The sequence below is a fragment of the Notolepis coatsorum genome (assembly GCF_963971535.1).
Source record: "Notolepis coatsorum genome assembly, chromosome: 3".
In the NCBI taxonomy this organism is placed as follows: domain Eukaryota; kingdom Metazoa; phylum Chordata; class Actinopteri; order Aulopiformes; family Paralepididae; genus Notolepis; species Notolepis coatsorum.
In genome coordinates, this window is record NC_140167.1 from 189,683,221 (window position 1) to 189,700,871 (window position 17,651).

A 17,651-nucleotide genomic window follows, 5' to 3' on the forward strand; every position below is an offset into this window, starting at 1 on the left:
TGTCTCCATCTGTCTGTCTGTCCTCTCTCTGTTACTCTCTCAGTCACTCTCTCTCTCACTCTCTCTCAGTCACTCAAGTTTCTCTCTCCATATCCTCTCCTCTCTCTTCTCTCTCTCTATCTCTCTCTCATCTCTCTCTCTCTCTTCTCTCTTCTCTCTCTCTTCTCTCTCTCTCTCTCTCTCTCTCTGAGTCAATGCAAGTCCGGTTTTAGCCTGCTATTATTATGGTGAGCTGGTAGAAATATAGGTTGGCAACTTCATTTCTGGGTGTGTTTCACCAAGGTATACTGCTCATAACGTTATAACCCAACAAGGACTTAATTACAAGATTTTAACATTCCATATTTCTATAGCACATCCCAACCAGGAGCTGGGACCACATACTGTAGTACACACACTCAGCAGGCCGCTGAATATGAATATCAGACCAGCTTAGTCTTACAGTACAGCAACAACATCACATAGCAAGCAAAGGAGCTTCTGTTAGCCTGGCAAGCCAAACAAATCATTTAATTTTTTCCTGACCAAAATAAAATAAATAAATAATTAAAGTTAAGTTAAGTTACGTCCATCTTCCTTTCTTGTTGTGTAAAGTGGTCGATCTCATGGTCATGAGGTTGAATCCAATAAAAGGTCCTTCTTGATGGAAATGGAGTGCTACCAGTTGAGAGAAAATGGTGGTTTTTTCAATGTATATTTGGTTTATAAAACTGATATAAAGAGACGCTTTAAGAGGGTAATATCATTATCATCACGGATGATATTGACGAGAAGAGGTTTCACAAGCACACTGCCAGCGAGGGTGTTTGTTTTGAATTCCGATTGAGAGACAAAACAAAGATAAGAGGCCACAGAGGCAGAGCGCGATGGAGGTTTTGACAGTAACTGCGTTTGATGTGTGTAAAGGTTATTAGCAGTTGTCATGACAGCGCGGCACATGACAACCAGAAAGGGGTGGGCCGTCGTTGCTACGACGAAGATCTATAAGTCGAACAGTGTATCCGGGTGTGAGGCAGACCAAAGAAACAAATCCCACAGGAGGAAGGGACCAAGAGACTCTCTCCTCTTATCACAGAGGGGGGGGGGGGGGGGGAGAATGCCACATCATCATGTAGCTTCGGCTACCACGAGGATGGTCTTGGCTAAGGAACAGGCCTGACCACTGTTGGACTGAGAGACAGAGGGACAATAGACTGGACTGAAAGATCATTAGATAGACTGACACACCGAAAGGTCATTAGAATAGACTTTGCAAGGACAATACAATCTGTTAACATCTGAGCTGAGGTTCCTGTTTATAGCAATAAACAACGCTTTTCCTCATAAGGTATTTCACGTTGTCGAAGTGTCGAATTCTTACGGAGGTGGAGAATTATTATGGTTTGCGGATTGTACTAACGGGGTGAGATAAGGATTTAATCAACCGGTATCGGAGACGTCAGGACCATTAAAATGGCACAACGCAGAGGAATTGGATGGAGAGCCAAACAGACGAAGACGTGATACTGGCCAGTTTGATCAGGATCTAACAGTTGTTGCCGTTTGGACCCGGATTATTGCTTGTTTTGAAGTTGCTTGAAAGGAAGAGACTATGTACAGTGCCGAGGCGTGAAGGGGTAGCCATGGACGCGAGCCAAGCCAGCGAGCGAGCCAAGCAAGGCCAGCGCCATGGACCCAGCGAGCGAGCCGAGCAAGGCCGGAGAGATAAACAGCGCCATGGACCAGAACAACTGACGGTGAAAAGATAAAGTGAGTCTCAACAACTTCACAAGCCAATAAGAAAACGAACAATAGTGTATCCGTAAACGTAAACGTAATTAGTTTGACACAGAGAGAATGCCAGCTGTAATAGTGTGTTTGAATAACAGCAGAGCGGCACCGGTTTTTGTTTTGAAAATCGAGAGTCTTATCTACAGAGCACAGAAGCCACTGTATAGGAGATGGGAAGGGAGGCAAAGGGGAGATGTTTCATTCAATTAAAGGGGCAACATCGTATTTAGTTTGATTACTGTTCAAAACGCAGAAAGTGGGAAGCGGGACTGTGACGTGAAGGGAGCAGTGAACAAACGTTACGGGTGTGGTCGGTAGCGAGAGAATGTTTGAGACATTAAAGGGACGGTGAAAAAAAAATAAAAAGGGAAAAAAATTGGCCGCAGAGCCACGAGGAGATTAGAACCGGGAAGTGACACACGTCAGCTACAATCCTCTAGACTGAGTTTGGCCGCCATCTAGGGGGGGCAGTGGGATAATACAGGCAAATGGAGGAGTAGGTCGCCACCTAGTGGCGGAGGGGGGGGTAGTGCTGGGGAGTTTCCATTACCCATAGGGGAATATTTAGAGTTTAATTTAATTAAGGAGTTTAATTGCGGAGGGGGCGGTAGTGCTGGGGAGTTTCCATTGCCCATAGGGGAATATTTAGAGTTTAATTTAATTAAGGAGTTTAATTTGTTCAAATTACCAACTGCTTGTGTGTATACACGGTGGTGTATGTGAGAACTTTGTAAAGGAACTCAAAGTGTAGAATAGAGCAACGGACCGCTCCAGAGCAACGGACTGCTCCGTGTAGAATAGAGCGACGGGACAGCTCCAGGGCGACGTAGACAGCCCCGTGTGTGGTATAGAGCGACGGGACAGCTCCAGGGCGACGGAAACAGCCCTGTAGGGTATAGAGCGACGTGACAGCTCCAGGGCGACGGAAACAGCCCTGTAGGGTATAGAGCGACGTGACAGCTCCAGGGCGACGGAAACAGCCCTGTAGGGTATAGATCGACGTGACAGCTCCAGGGCGACGGAAACAGCTCCGTAGGGTATAGAGCGACGTGACAGCTCCAGGGCGACGGAAACAGCCCCGTAGGGTATATAGAGCGACGTGACAGCTCCAGGGCGACGGAAACAGCCCCGTAGGGCAGGGGTTCCCAAACTTTTCAGGCCGGGGCCCAGAAAATAAGGCGTCAGAGAGCCGCGGCCCAATGCACATCGTCTGGCTTTTTTTTTTTTTTTTTTTTTATGTGACCAATTTTTTTAGCCAAATATCACTTCAATCCTATTAAGTTAGTTCAAGTTAGTTATTCATTTATATGTGCTATTTATGAGAGGGCTAACTTGTTGCAAAATAATAATGATAATAATAATAGCCTCATTAAAATACTATTGTTGCTTCGGTTGTTTTCAGCGTTTTATGTGCATAATCTGTTATTTAGTTTGAAATGTTCGTTGAAATAAGTAGATTTTTCGTTTTTGTTTATTTATTAAGTTAATATAAAACCATATAGTCACATTTTAGAATACAATAGAATAGAATTTTAGAATACAACTAGAAACACTGTCCTGGCCTGCTTCTAAGTTCAGTGGCCTGACAAAAAAAAAAAAAATTCTTTTTTTTAAATCATCTCGCGGCCCATCCGTGGCTGCTCGCGGCCCACCTTTGGGTCGCGACCCCGACTTTGGGAACCACTGCCGTAGGGTATAGAGCAACGTACAGCTCCAGGGCGACGGAGACAGCCCCGTTTAGGGTAGAGCAACGGACAGCTCTGTTGTATGTTAGATAATAGTACGAGTACGTGTATGTGAGTTAGGGGCAGGGAACCAACCTGCTCTGTTGTATGTTAGAGCGATGCTCTGTTGTATGTTATTATCATAATAATAATATCGATATACAGGTTAATTAAATAGTTTAATTATTGAATGGGTTAAATAAGAATTGCACAGAGAGATGAGATGCGGTTTAATTAAATAAGTTTAATTATGAAATAAGAGGGAGTTCGATCTCCAGTGGGGCCTTCTCACACCTAATAAATAGGCAGAGTCTTGAAGACACGTCACCAGAAAGAACTGGCGCGCGCTGGGGGTCACCCGTGGGACGAACAGATAGAGCGCGGAGTGGGTATCGTTTAGCTGCTGGTGTCACGCCGGAAGACAACAAAACAGGGAACAGCCCTGTAGGATTAGATATGGGTGTTGAGAAGGTGGGGGACTAATAGAGAACAAATAGCGCCATGGGCTGTAGGACACTCACACCGTCCAACAGTCTGAAAGGGCGTGGCCATGGCAGGGGCTTGCAGAGGAAAAAATATATAGAGAACTGGAGATAACTCCATGGAACGAGCTGCAGGCCCAAAGCCACGGTAGACTAATAGAAAGCACCGGGTCGAGTGTACAGAAAAACTGCTGGCGTGGTGCTTGGAGGTGGAGATGAGCCTCAACCAAGATGACCGACGGGGCGGAGACGGCCAACGGGGCGGAGACGGCCGACGGGGCGGAGTCCAGCGGTCGCAGGCGGTGTTGCCCAGGGGAGAACGAGGTGGACATCGGAGGGGGCTTCCCTGCGGAGACGCTGTTTAGAGAGCGTTTTGAAACAACAGAGCACGGGCGGTGAATCATGGACAAGCAGGGACTTCCTTTCAGAGTCAATCAGGAGATCGAGAGACGAGACAACAGCGAGAAGTCCTGTGTTCATTGATTAGGAGTATGAGATATAAATGGAGGATTCATATAGAAGATATATGTATAGAAGGATACATATATATAGAAGGTAGATAAGAGGGAAAACAGTAAAACAACAGGATAGAATTATTGGGAGCAGACAGAGGAGCTCTAATTGTTATGAGTCGTTGGATGTTGTTGGTGTTGGTGGTCGGTTTCGGTTCCCTTTGTGCACGAAGGGGGGCGCAAACAGACATCAGGCAGCAAGATCACTGGGTTGACCGTGGGCCGTCTTCATTTCTTGTGCACGAGAGATGAGGTTGGTTTGCTTCAACCACAGGCTATTTTTGGCATAATTAATTAAAAAACCAAATAATGATTTATGATTCTGAAGGGGTGATAAGAATCAAGAGGGGATTGAGAGAAAATGGTGGTTTTTTCAATGTATATTTGGTTTATAAAACTGATATAAAGAGACGCTTTAAGAGGGTAATATCATTATCATCACGGGATGATATTGACGGTGGAGAAGAAGAGGTTTCACAAGCACACTGCCAGCGAGGGTGTTTGTTTTGAATTCCGATTGGAAGACAAAACAAAGATAAGGGGCCACAGAGGCAGAGCGCGATGGAGGTTTTGACAGTAACTGCGTTTGATGTGTGTAAAGGTTATTTAGCAGTTGTCATGACAGCGCGGCACATGACAACCAGAAAGGGGTGGGCCGTCGTTGCTACGACGAAGATCTATAAGTCGAACAGTGTTTCCGGGTGTGAGGCAGACCAAAGAAACGAATCCCACAGGAGGGAAGGGACCAAGAGACTCTCTCCTCTTATCAAAGAGGGGGGGGGGGGGGGGGGGAGAATGCCACATCATCATTAGCTTCGGCTACCACAAGGATGGTCTTGACTAACGAACAGGCCTGACCACTGTTGGACTGAGAGACAGAGGGACAATAGACTGGACTGAAAGATCATTAGATAGACTGAACACACCGAAAGGTCATTAGAATAGACTTTGCAAGGACAATACAATCTGTTAACATCTGAGCTGAGGTTCCTGTTTATAGCAATAAACAACACTTTTCCTCATAAGGTATTTCACGTTGTCGAAGTGTCGAATTCTTACGGAGGTGGAGAATTATTATGGTTTGCGGATTGTACTAACGGGGTGAGATAAGGATTTAATCAACCGGTATCGGAGACGTCAGGACCATTAAAATGACACAACGCAGAGGAATTGGATGGAGAGCCAAACAGACGAAGACGTGATACTGGCCAGTTTGATCAGGATCTAACACAGTAGAGCAGCGGTTAACCATACTGTAGAAAACATTGCATCACTCTTGTTGGGAAGCTAACGATAGTTATATTAGTATTGGCTGAGCGTCCCGCTCTGAGCCTTATGAGATACCCCTTATCTCCTATGATACCTACTGTATCCCAACGAACAACTACATGCACCCACACCTGAATGGGGCCCCGCCCCTATGGAGGCGTAGCCTATATAACCATGACTCTGGTCACCAAACACTCTTCCTCGCCAAATCTTGTTCCAGGAAAAGATCCCTCAAGAGGGAACTCAGGGCCGCGCAGAGCGGGACGCTCAGCCAATACTAATATAACTAGGTTATATACATAACCTATCGTTAGCTTCCCAACAAGAGTGATGCAATGTATTTGCTTATCGCGTCCCGCTCTGAGCCTTATGAGATATGGGTTAGAGCGGACGCGAGACCCGACAGATGTACCCCCTGAGGACCCGTAAGCCCACATCAAGGGGTGCGGGGAGCCCTGTCACCCCATCCTTCCTAGTGAAGGGGGGGCGCAGTCAACTCCACCTGAATGCGAACAAGAGGGAACCAGAACCCCTTGAACACACCGTACAGGCGGAACCACGTGTGACTCAACACACTGTGGCCCATACCCATACACTCCTGCTACCCTACCAAAGGACGGGAAGCAGGAAAGGCCACAGACCCCAGAACCGCCTGGGAGACAGAACCCCCGGTCATGTCCATGAGGTAAAACCTTACAAAGGAGCCCGGGGAGGACCATGAAGCTGCAGCACAGATGTCCTCCACCGAGGCCCCACCCAGGAGAGCGGCAGAGGCAGCCACCCCACGAGTGGAGTGCACCCTGACGCCCCCAGGGGGATCCTGCCCAGCCAACGTGTAGCAGAGGGCAATGCCCTCGCACAACCAATGGGACAGGCGCTGTTCGATAGTGCCTTACCGGCATGAGAACCACCGTGACAGACAAAAAGCTGAACGGTGACCCCGAGGTCCTGAGTACGGCTGAGGCAATTCCCAAAGCACGGACCGGACATGACAGGTGAAGGCCCGCATCTAACTCACCACCGTGAGGAGGCGGATGAAACGCCTGAACCACAATATCCCTGGAGCGGAAGAACTCCGGATATTTACAGGCACGAAGGCAGGATTAGGCCGCAGAGTGGCACCGCAATCGGAACGAAAGACAGGCACTCTGGGCGTACCGAGAGAGCACAAAGCACACCCACGCGTCAGAGGAGGTGACGGCCAGCAAGAACGCGGTCTTGAAGGACAGCTGTTCCAACGGCGCCTGCTCGAGCGGCTCAAACGGGGCCAAGGACAACCGACCGAGGACCAGTTGAAGATCCCAAGTCGGAGCCCAGGAGCGTTGCACCGGCTTAACGCGTCGAGTGCCAAGCAGGAAACGCTTCACAAGAGGAGGATAGGAGGATATAGCTGCTGCATATACCCTCACCGTCGAAGCCGACAGTCTATCAAGGAGAGACTGGAGGTAACTAAGGACAGCATCCAGGGGGCAGGAGACTGATTCCCGGCCCCCCGCCTTACACCACACTTGGAACATACGTCATCTGCCCACGTAAGCGCGACAGTGGAGGGAGCATGCGCATTCCGGATGGTAACACCATCAGGATCAAGAACCTGCGCCCCTCAACGTACCTGTCCCAACAACTGACCTAACAGATGTATGGGGAAGAATCCCTGGCGGCACGGCATCGGTCCCAGACCTGCCTGGCTATGTCCAGACGTAATCCTCACCCGTCAGGATGAGGACCGCCCCGCGACAGTACACCTGCACCCACATTCTCCCTGCCGGGGATGTGGGGAGCCCTCAGGCCGCGCAGATGGAGGACGCCCATAGCCAGCCGCCCGCCGCCTGGTGCAGACAGGGGGAGCGTACTCCTCCCTGTCTGTCGATACAAGACACTGACGTCGTATCGTCCGTCCTGATCAACACCATTTGTGGACCAGAAGGACCGCTTTCAACACCAACACATTGAACGTAGCGCAGACCGGGCAGCATGGTTTGCAAGCTGCCCCCTACTGCGTTGGCCCGACGCGTCACCAGCGAGGGAGGCGTCGGTGAAAACGCGACGTGAGACAGCGCCGTAACCGTCCTAGGACAGAACCTCCCGAGCGTGTTGACAACACGCTCTGAGAGGGATGCCCATAGCCCTCCAACCGTTGACTGGGAAGAGGAGTACTCTACATCCAGTTTACAGCAACCCCAGGCTGGTAGAGACCTGCCTGGTACGAGACCTGACGATCCACCTTGACCGCGAAGGACCAGAACGTCATCAGGGCAGAACACTCCGTAACCCCTGACGACGCAGAGGCCCCAGTGCGGCCTCCACGCACTTGGTGAAGATGCAGGGAGCCAGAGAAAACCGAACGGCAGCCTCTGGTACTCATACGCTAACCCTGCAAAGGAAGCGTAGGTAAGCCCTAGGATGGAAGATCGGAGATGCGCATACGCATCCTACAGGTCTATGGAGGAGAACCAGACCTCCACCTGACAGTGTTCAACAGGTAGGAGACGATCCAAAAAATGCTGAACCTTCCCATGGGACAGGTCCAGCCTGGGTCTTACACCCCTCCCTCCCGACTTCTCAGGCAGAGAACACCGGGAGGAGAACGCCACGACGATGGCTTGCTTCGTCCACAGAGATTGGATCTCGTTGACCAGAGCTGTCACTGCTGGAGACCCTGACAATAGGGTCTGTACCAAACCTGAAAACGGGTGGGGTTGTGTAAACACAAGTCCCCGCCTCAGCGTTCTCTCCATCCACCTCGACATATGGTACTGCCGTAGTCATATGTGATGACACTCCCAGCGCACCCGCCGTCACGTGGCGCAGGTCCGCCAGGAACTGTAGATAGTTGGCCCGGTCCCCCCGCTGTGCATAGCCAACACTGCGAGCAGCGCGTTCCGTGTCGGGACATCTGACCCTGACACCACCCACGAGGCAATCGCACCCAAGGGGGGACCCCGACAGAAAGGGCCGGTCTGATACGGGGGGCTTCCGATGAAAAAAGCCCCCCCACTGAACACCCCTCCAGAACATGCTGAGTAGTTGTTCTGCAGCCGGACATGCAAGGTGTAAGGACCCCATGGGTTCCTACACACCGTAGCCCTGCAGTGATATTACTACCACCCCAAATCACGCGTGCCTGCGACCACTGCCAATATTTCAGGAGTGGGAGGCACCAACATGATACCTGGCCTGGCGAAGGCGAGGCCGGGGAAGCCCGCACTGTGTGCCTCAAAAGGTTTCGAGCCCCCCTGCTGACAACACTTAAGTTGACAGACGTAACACCAGGCTCAACCAACACAGCTTATGGTGTGGGAGCTGCTTGACAGCACAACATTCTCACGGACAGACCCAGGCTCAGCCATGAACTGGGTGTCAGCCCCTGTCCCCATGAGAAGCGAAAGGGGGGCCGCCCGCGCTTCAACGAAGGCACGCGGCCCGCAGCCAAAGGAAACAATCAGAGCCCACTTTTTCCGCTGGTGTTGGGGAAGGGAGTGATCGGAGAGCGGGCTGCTCGCGGCAGGACGGTGACGGCTTGTTTGTTCAAGCCGAACCCATCCTACATGGCCGATCCCTCGGCCGCCAAGGCTGTCGGCCTTGTGGACACCTGTCGAATCAACGCCCAGGATACCTCCGGCGGGGGAAAACATGGCCGCCTGTCGAGGGCCTCGTCATCGCCGCTGACAAGGCCGTGCTCTCTCTTCTTCTGGCTGCGCGGTGTGAGGCGGTGTAGGGCCTAGGACAATACCGCCCGCGCTCCAGCAGAAGACCAAAATCCCCTGCGGAGAGGGGAACCCTGAGCGGTTATAGCTTGCGGCTGGGTCAAAGCTAATAACGTCAACAACCTCGCGCGATGTGTCGACGTCGGCTGGCCCTCAAGGCCCCGCCACCAGACACAATTTTTTTTAATAGAAAAAAAACAGCAATTCGAACACAGTTCTAATCGCTGCCAATTCCATACCGTGGCGGTACAGGCTTTAACAGCCCACCAGCCACTCGCCAGGCCGACCCACCCATGGTGTCGGCCGGGCGGGGCACTGTTTCAATATGTCAAAAACAAAGGACTGATGTTAACACGGAGCACCAGTGGTGGTTGCAAAGAGCAACCTCCACTGTGGTGTGCACCATGAAAGGGTTAAATGAATAAAAGAACTAAACCACAAAATACTGTAGAATGAGCAAACCCATATACACAACGTTAAGGGGAGGCGGACCAGAGCGAACTAGTCCCGCCTTCATTCAAAATATTCACAACAGCACACCAGCCCTAGCTTAGCCCATTTACCAAAAAAGGTAAACAAAGCCCCCCCCGCACTACTCCCCCAGTATACCGATTGACCGTCAGTATGAATGGTTGAGAGGAGAGAAAGCTGTAGCAAGACAGACCTTCTCATAGCAGAGTGACAGAACGAAACAATAGCCCACTACACAGGGCCGCCTCAGGGGGTGGGGGGCCTCACGTTTAAATTCGCACAGGGCCTCACATTTCTCCCAGGCGGCCCTGCCCCTATCACAGCCTAGCGTGAGGCGATGTGGAACCCAGATAAACAACCGCCTGCGCACAGACACGCAACATGTTTACCATGTCGGCTGGACCCATAGCCCCACTACCCGACACCAATGTGGATAGGAACTAGCCAGGTGAGCCATAACCCGCCGTTAAGTCCCATCCTGCAGTAATATAGCTCTACTGCTACCAGATGGGGACAGACACCGTTCCATAGACCCCGCCGGAACACAAGGTAACATACCTGGCTAGGCTACCTAGCCACGGCCTACCCTGTTGTCAACCCATTTACCCGAAAAAAGGTAAATAGGACTCAGCAAAAAAAACCACAACAGCCACCGACTGACCTTCATTGATGAACCGGGCAAGAGGAGGGAGAAGTGACAACATCTCACGGCGGAGACATTAGAACAGCGTAGCAGTTAGTATGTAGCAGTAGTGGTAGCATGTGGCATTAGCGATAGCATGTAGCATAGCATTAGATGTTTAGCAGCACGCCCAAGACAGTTTGGAAACCGTTCACTGCAGTGAACGTTCACCAAACCATCCTGCCCCCGGCGCCAACACACAACATGGTTGTGTAACAAAACAAACCAGCATTACTAACACTAATACCCATGCCTGAAGACACAGGGCCTACCTGGGTACAAGCTGGCCCGACAGCCAATCTTGTACAGCTGAACCTTGATCTGCTGTCATCAGACGAGGAACATCAACATAGGCCCGTCGTGTCGCCGAAAACATGCTTCGAAGATGCCAGGGGCCAGCAACCTCCGGTAAGCTTTCAACATTATGACTCTGATCTTTTTCATCCTGCTAGTTACGTATGGTGCACGCAGCCGATACGATGGAACGAAAATAGAGGAAGAGTGTTTGGTGACCAGAGTCATGGTTATATAGGCTACGCCTCCATAGGGGCGGGGCCCCATTCAGGTGTGGGTGCATGTAGTTGTTCGTTGGGATACAGTAGGTATCATAGGAGATAAGGGGTATCTCATAAGGCTCAGAGCGGGACGCGATAAGCAAATACGATATATAACTTAGTGCTACCAGCAGTGATGTACCTGAACGCGTTCAATGAATGATCGTAATTGAGAACGCGTTCATTCTCAGCGCTGTATAACGGCGTTCAAAAGTGCGTTCATTCTCAGCACTATATTATAACGGTGTTCAAGCGTGTGCCAGATTTCATATGCATTTCAGCCGAAAACCCAGTTAAAACACACCGTAAACAGGCTTCAAAATAATGCTGAAAACCACACAATCTGGCAACCACTCTGGGCGGAGCTTCGGGGAGTCTTGTAGTAGAGCAGCAGCACTCGCGTTTTCAGAAGGCTCTGCACTCGCTCAGAGTCAGACTCTACGACATCGGTGTATGAGCATTTAAAAGAGTTTTAGTTAAAGTCAGTAAATGTTTTGCACTTTGAATATTGAACTTTGAGGTACAACCTTAGTTTCATACATCAGCCTGGTTCCTACCTCGTGTTGTGTTAGTACAGAGTTATGTCGGCACATGTTTATATGTTTGCACAATGACTACTTTCACTTTTGGTACTTTAAGTATATTTAGATTATTATACTTAATAAAGACCGTTCAAGCAGCACGTTTTTCCTCATGTTTTTGAAAATATACTGTAGAGATGAAAGCTGCAGCTGCTAGCTACTAGTGTGGACTGAATGGGCGGCAGCAAAGCGTTATGGAAATGCTATTCTGTGGTTCTATTATGGGTTGTGGCAATACATTTGAAAAATAATAGCTTGCAGCAACGTATTGAAAAAAGAACTATAAACTATAAATTACTTCATTTTTGAAACCATGAACTTTAGTTAAAAATTTTGAATTTTGAACTGTGAACTGAACTAGTTCATGTAGAAAGTGAACTTTCCCAACACTGGCTACCAGTAGAGCAGCGGTTAACCATACTGTAGAAAACGTTGCATCACTCTTATCAGGTGGAGCAGGCACAGGAACTCCTGTGCAGAGTGGAGACGGAGTGCGCCAAGGTTGGCCTTAGGCTAAATGCCAAGAAAACCGAGGTCATAATGTATAACATCCTCCCGGATCATCCACCTCTAAGGACAACAGGAGGCTCTGCTCTAAAGGAAGTCAGTGATTTCAAGTACCTGGGCTCGTGGGTCAACTCGTCCGAGCAAGACCTTAAAGTGAGGAAGGCACTTGCGTGGAGGGCTCTGAACGGCATGACCAGTGTGTGGAAATCCAACCTCCCCCGTCAAATCAAGCTCAACTTCTTTCATGCAACAGTTGAGTCTGTCCTTTTGTATGGCAGTGAATGCTGGACCTTCAAGCCCACCCTGCAGAAGTCCTTGGATGGGTGCTACACCAGAATGATGCGTGTGGTGCTCAACATCAACAGGGATGAGCATGTCACTAATGCAAACTTGTATGGGGGGGTGCTAAAGGTGAGCGATAAAGTGGCAGTCAGGAGAATGAGGCTGGCAGGTCACTGCCAGAGACACCATGAGATGCCAACCAGCAAACTTGTGCTGTGGGAACCAACACACGGGCATCGATCACGAGGACGTCCCACGTTAACCTACGTGGACGTACTCAGGAGAGATGCGGGAACAGAAAGCACCGGCGAGCTAGCCAGATGCATGGAGGATCGGGATGACTGGAAGCAAACAGTAGTCTAACCGGATAGATATGAATGCATGAATTAGCTTCTCAGCATCGTTTTGATTAATAATAGTGCTAACAGTAGACCAGCGGTTAACCGTACTGTAGAAAACATTGCATCAATTACTCATCAATTAAGCTTTTATTGCACTTACAGTAACTTAACGAGTTGTAACATTATTCTTCACCTCACCTGCCTCTCCTCTGACTCTGCTCCACCCCTTTTATGTGGAGGGCTAGCCCCGCCCCCTGTGAAACACAGACAGAGACAGCAGAGAGGAGAGACTTTGGAGGCGGGCTGTAGGCTGCTGCCCACCCAATCAGAGGTTAGAAACGTTTTCAATTGGCTTTTTTTTTCTCGAATTGCCCACTTTTGATTGGGTGGTAAAATTATGCCGTGCTCAGCACACCCCTGCGCATATCCCGGCCCAGAGGCAGCGAGTGGCCAGTCAGATACGTCAGATAAGTAAAGAAGATATGGCGTTACGCAAAACCTCCTGGCCTGTCCCACACACTGCTCTCAGAACATACACAACGTAGATCCTGTCTCACACATCCAGTCTCACTGTCTTTACCCACATTAGACACTTTAACACACTTTATATTTATAATATTGGTAAAGAGTTTTGCACTACAACTCATACCTGTTATGGTTTGAAACCGACCCCAATCGCACAACACAAGACAGGTATGAGAGTAGCCAAAACAGGGCAATATTTATTATATAACAAAAAGCGGCACAGTCCATGAAATATGAAAACTGCGGCACTGTGCCTTTAACGGGCGAACAGGCTAAGGGACCAGGGGCACTGGAGAGGGGGACAGGGACAGAGGCCCGGAGAGGCGGGCTAGAGACAGGGACAGAGGCCCGGAGAGAGGGGCTGGGGACTGGGACAGGAATCCAACGGCGGAGGCCGGGCACAGGGACAGGGGCCCGACGGCGGAGGCAGGGCACGGGGACAGGGGTCCGATGGCGGAGGCCGGGCACGGAGATCCTCTTCCGTCCCTACACCGAGTAGGGCTCTGCTGCTCAGAAAGGAATCCTCCTCCTCCTCCTCGGATGCTGCAGACGGGCAGCGCAGAACAAAGGGGGTCCCAGGGGACCGGGGCGAGAACACGCCATCTTCCCGTGGAAATAGGGAGCGATGGCGAGCCGAGTTGACGTCTGGAGTGGGAACACTGGAGTCCTCCCGTAGAGAATTAGAGAGCGAAGGCGGTGTCCCACTCCAGGCACACGGCGACAGGTGGTGATGGCTGGCACATCGTCTCACGCCGGAGACGCGGCAGGTGATGGTAGCAACAAGATGGCACGACGTCTGGAGTGAGAACAAAGGGATCCTCCCGTGGAAGTCTAGAGAGCGAAGACGATGTCCCACTCCAGGAAACAGCAGTAGATGGTAACGTACAGAACCAGCGTACAGAACACAGAACGACCCGACAAGGACTGGAGGGGAGTCTGCAACCTAAGTACTCTCCCGAGCTGATCGCAAACTCCCAACAGGTGCGTGAAGGTAGGGGAACAAGAATGTCCAAAGGTGGGGGCTGGTGAAGAGTAGGAGACAGGGAAAAGTCCTCGCAAGGGTGGGGGCTGGTGAAGAGTAGGAGACAGGGAAAAGTCCTTGCAAGGGTGGGGGCTGTTGAGGAGAGTAGACAGGGAAAAAAGGTCCAGGGACAGGCGAATCCTCACAGTACCTCCCCCTCCACGGGAGCCACCGGGCGACCCAAAAATCAGACAGCGGGGCAGGGGACATGACAGAGCAACCAAACAACAATGGGCCATGCTAGCAGGGGAAGCAACACCTAAAGTGGGGCTAGCAGAGGGACAGGGTAGCCGCCAGGGCATTGCTAGCTACAGGGCCTATGCTAGCTGTAATGCTACATTAGCATAGAGGCTGCGCTAGCTGCCGGAGCTAGGCTAGCAGACAGGGCTGGACTAGCATGAGAACACATGGGGTTAGCTGCAGGGGCTAAGCTAGCAGACGGCTGGACTAGCTGAGGAAGCCGGTTAGCTGCAGGGGCTAAGCTAGCAGACAGGCTGGACTAGCTGAGGAAGCCGGTTAGCTGCAGGGGCTAAGCTAGCAGACGGCTGGACTAGCAGAGGAGAACAAGCTAGCTGAAAGGACAGTCCTAGCTGTGGGGAACAGGGTAGCTATCAGGGGAGCTAACGAGGCTAACAGGGGAGCTAACAGGGGAGCTAACAGGGGAGCTAACAGGGGAGCTAACAGGGGAGCTAACAGGGGAGCTAAAGAGGGGCTCTCTAATACACTGTCTGTGCTGGCTGGGGTCGTCGACTGGTCGGGTCGTACTGTTATGGTTTGAAACCGACCCCAATCACACAACACAAGACAGGTATGAGAGTAGCCAAAACAGGGCAATATTTATTATATAACAAAAAGCCGCACAGTCCCCTTAAGGGAAAACAAAAACACTAGAGTCCATGAAATATGAAAACTGCGGCACTGTGCCTTTAACGGGCGAACAGGCTAAGGGACCAGGGGCACTGGAGAGGGGGACAGGGACAGAGGCCCGGAGAGGCGGGCTAGAGACAGGGACAGAGGCCCGGAGAGAGGGGCTGGGGACGGGGACAGGAATCCAACGGCGGAGGCCGGGCACAGGGACAGGGGCCCGACGGCGGAGGCCGGGCACGGGGACAGGGGTCCGACGGCGGAGGCCGGGCACGGAGATCCTCTTCCGTCCCTACACCGAGTAGGGCTCTGCTGCTCAGAAAGGAATCCTCCTCCTCCTCCTCGGATGCTGCAGACGGTCAGCGCAGAACAAAGGGGGTCCCAGGGGACACGCCATCCTCCGGTGGAAATAGGGAGCGATGGCGAGCCGGGGTCCGAGGGAGAACACGCCATCCCCCCGTGGAATAGGGAGCGATGGCGAGCCGGGTTGACGTCTGGAGTGGGAACACTGGAGTCCTCCCGTAGAGAATTAGAGAGCGAAGGCGGTGTCCCACTCCAGGCACACGGCGACAGGTGGTGATGGCTGGCACATCGTCTCACGCCGGAGACGCGGCAGGTGATGGTAGCAACAAGATGGCACGACGTCTGGAGTGAGAACAAAGGGATCCTCCCGTGGAAGTCTAGAGAGCGAAGACGATGTCCCACTCCAGGAAACGGCAGTAGATGGTAACGTACAGAACCAGCGTACAGAACACAGAACGACCCGACAAGGACTGGAGGGGTGTCTGCAACCTAAGTACTCTCCCGAGCTGATCGCAAACTCCCAACAGGTGCGTGAAGGTAGGGGAACAAGAATGTCCAAAGGTGGGGGCTGGTGAAGAGTAGGAGACAGGGAAAAGTCCTCGCAAGGGTGGGGGCTGGTGAAGAGTAGGAGACAGGGAAAAGTCCTCGCAAGGGTGGGGGCTGTTGAGGAGAGTAGACAGGGAAAAAAGGTCCAGGGACAGGCGAATCCTCACAATACCTCATTGCACCTTACCCTAAGTTGTACCTCATACCATTTTTGCATTGTACTTTATATTGTATTGTAACTCAGTTACTAATTATATATATTCTTTCTACTCTGTATTGTATATTGTATATATGTATATTGAGCACTTTTGTTTTGAACACTTGTTTACACTTGTTACGTACTTTTGACTTCTATTTTTTACTTATCTATTTAATTTGTATCTAGCACACACTCAGGAGCAGAACAGGAAAAAGCATTTAATATAAAAGTATTCTGTATTTTTGTATGACAACTAATAAAGAAACTTGAAACTTGAACATCCAGTCATGGCTGGAGGCAGACAGCGGCCTCTGTAGTTTTGTTTAGGGCTGACCCCTATTAATCGATTAGTCGACTAATCGGTCGAAAGGGGCCGTAGTCGACTGGCCAACCTCTTAGTCGAATATAATAAAAAAATATATATATATATCATTTTTTTCAAAAGAAAAGAGGCATAGAAGCGTGGCTAACGCTAATGGCACGCATACCAGAGGCTAACTGCCTACGAAAACAGGCACAGAGGCACTGAAAGAGCATTTCACCCATCTAATGAACACACTATACTAGACAAATATCAAGATGTATCCATCAGTGGACCAATTGCATGCTTTTGCAGAGGACAAGAAGCCTTCAGTCGACTCCTTCAGACATTAAGCACCCCCCACAGCCCAAATGGATTTTTTTTTAAGTCGACCAATAGTCGACTAACGGCAAATTTTGGCCAATCCTAGTCGACCATCCAAATCCTTAGTCGGGGACAGCCCTTTTCTACAGACGCTGACATGGCACGTGTGATCCAGGATTTGCCGGTCCATGTTTGCGGTGATGGATTTGCCCACGGAGGCTCCCATGCGCACCATGGGCCGAGGTGACTGCGCATAGCAGGGGCCACCGGCCTCTTAATTGCGATGTAATTCAAACAGGAAGTAAGTATTACTTCAAACAGGAAGTTCATATTACTGTATGTGCCTGGCTGCGGCGGCAGTGATCACTCTCTGCTCATTAGTGTGTTATTTCACTTCATTTAAACATGCATACGCATACACACACACACACATACACACACATACACACACACACACACACACACACACACACACACACACACACACACACACACACACACGCACACACACACACACACACATAGAGACTTGAAAGTATGCAACACATACACACACATACACTCACACACACACACACACACACACACACACACACACATAGAAACTTGAAAGTATGCAACACATACACACACACACACACACACACACACACACACACATAGAAACTTGAAAGCACACACACACA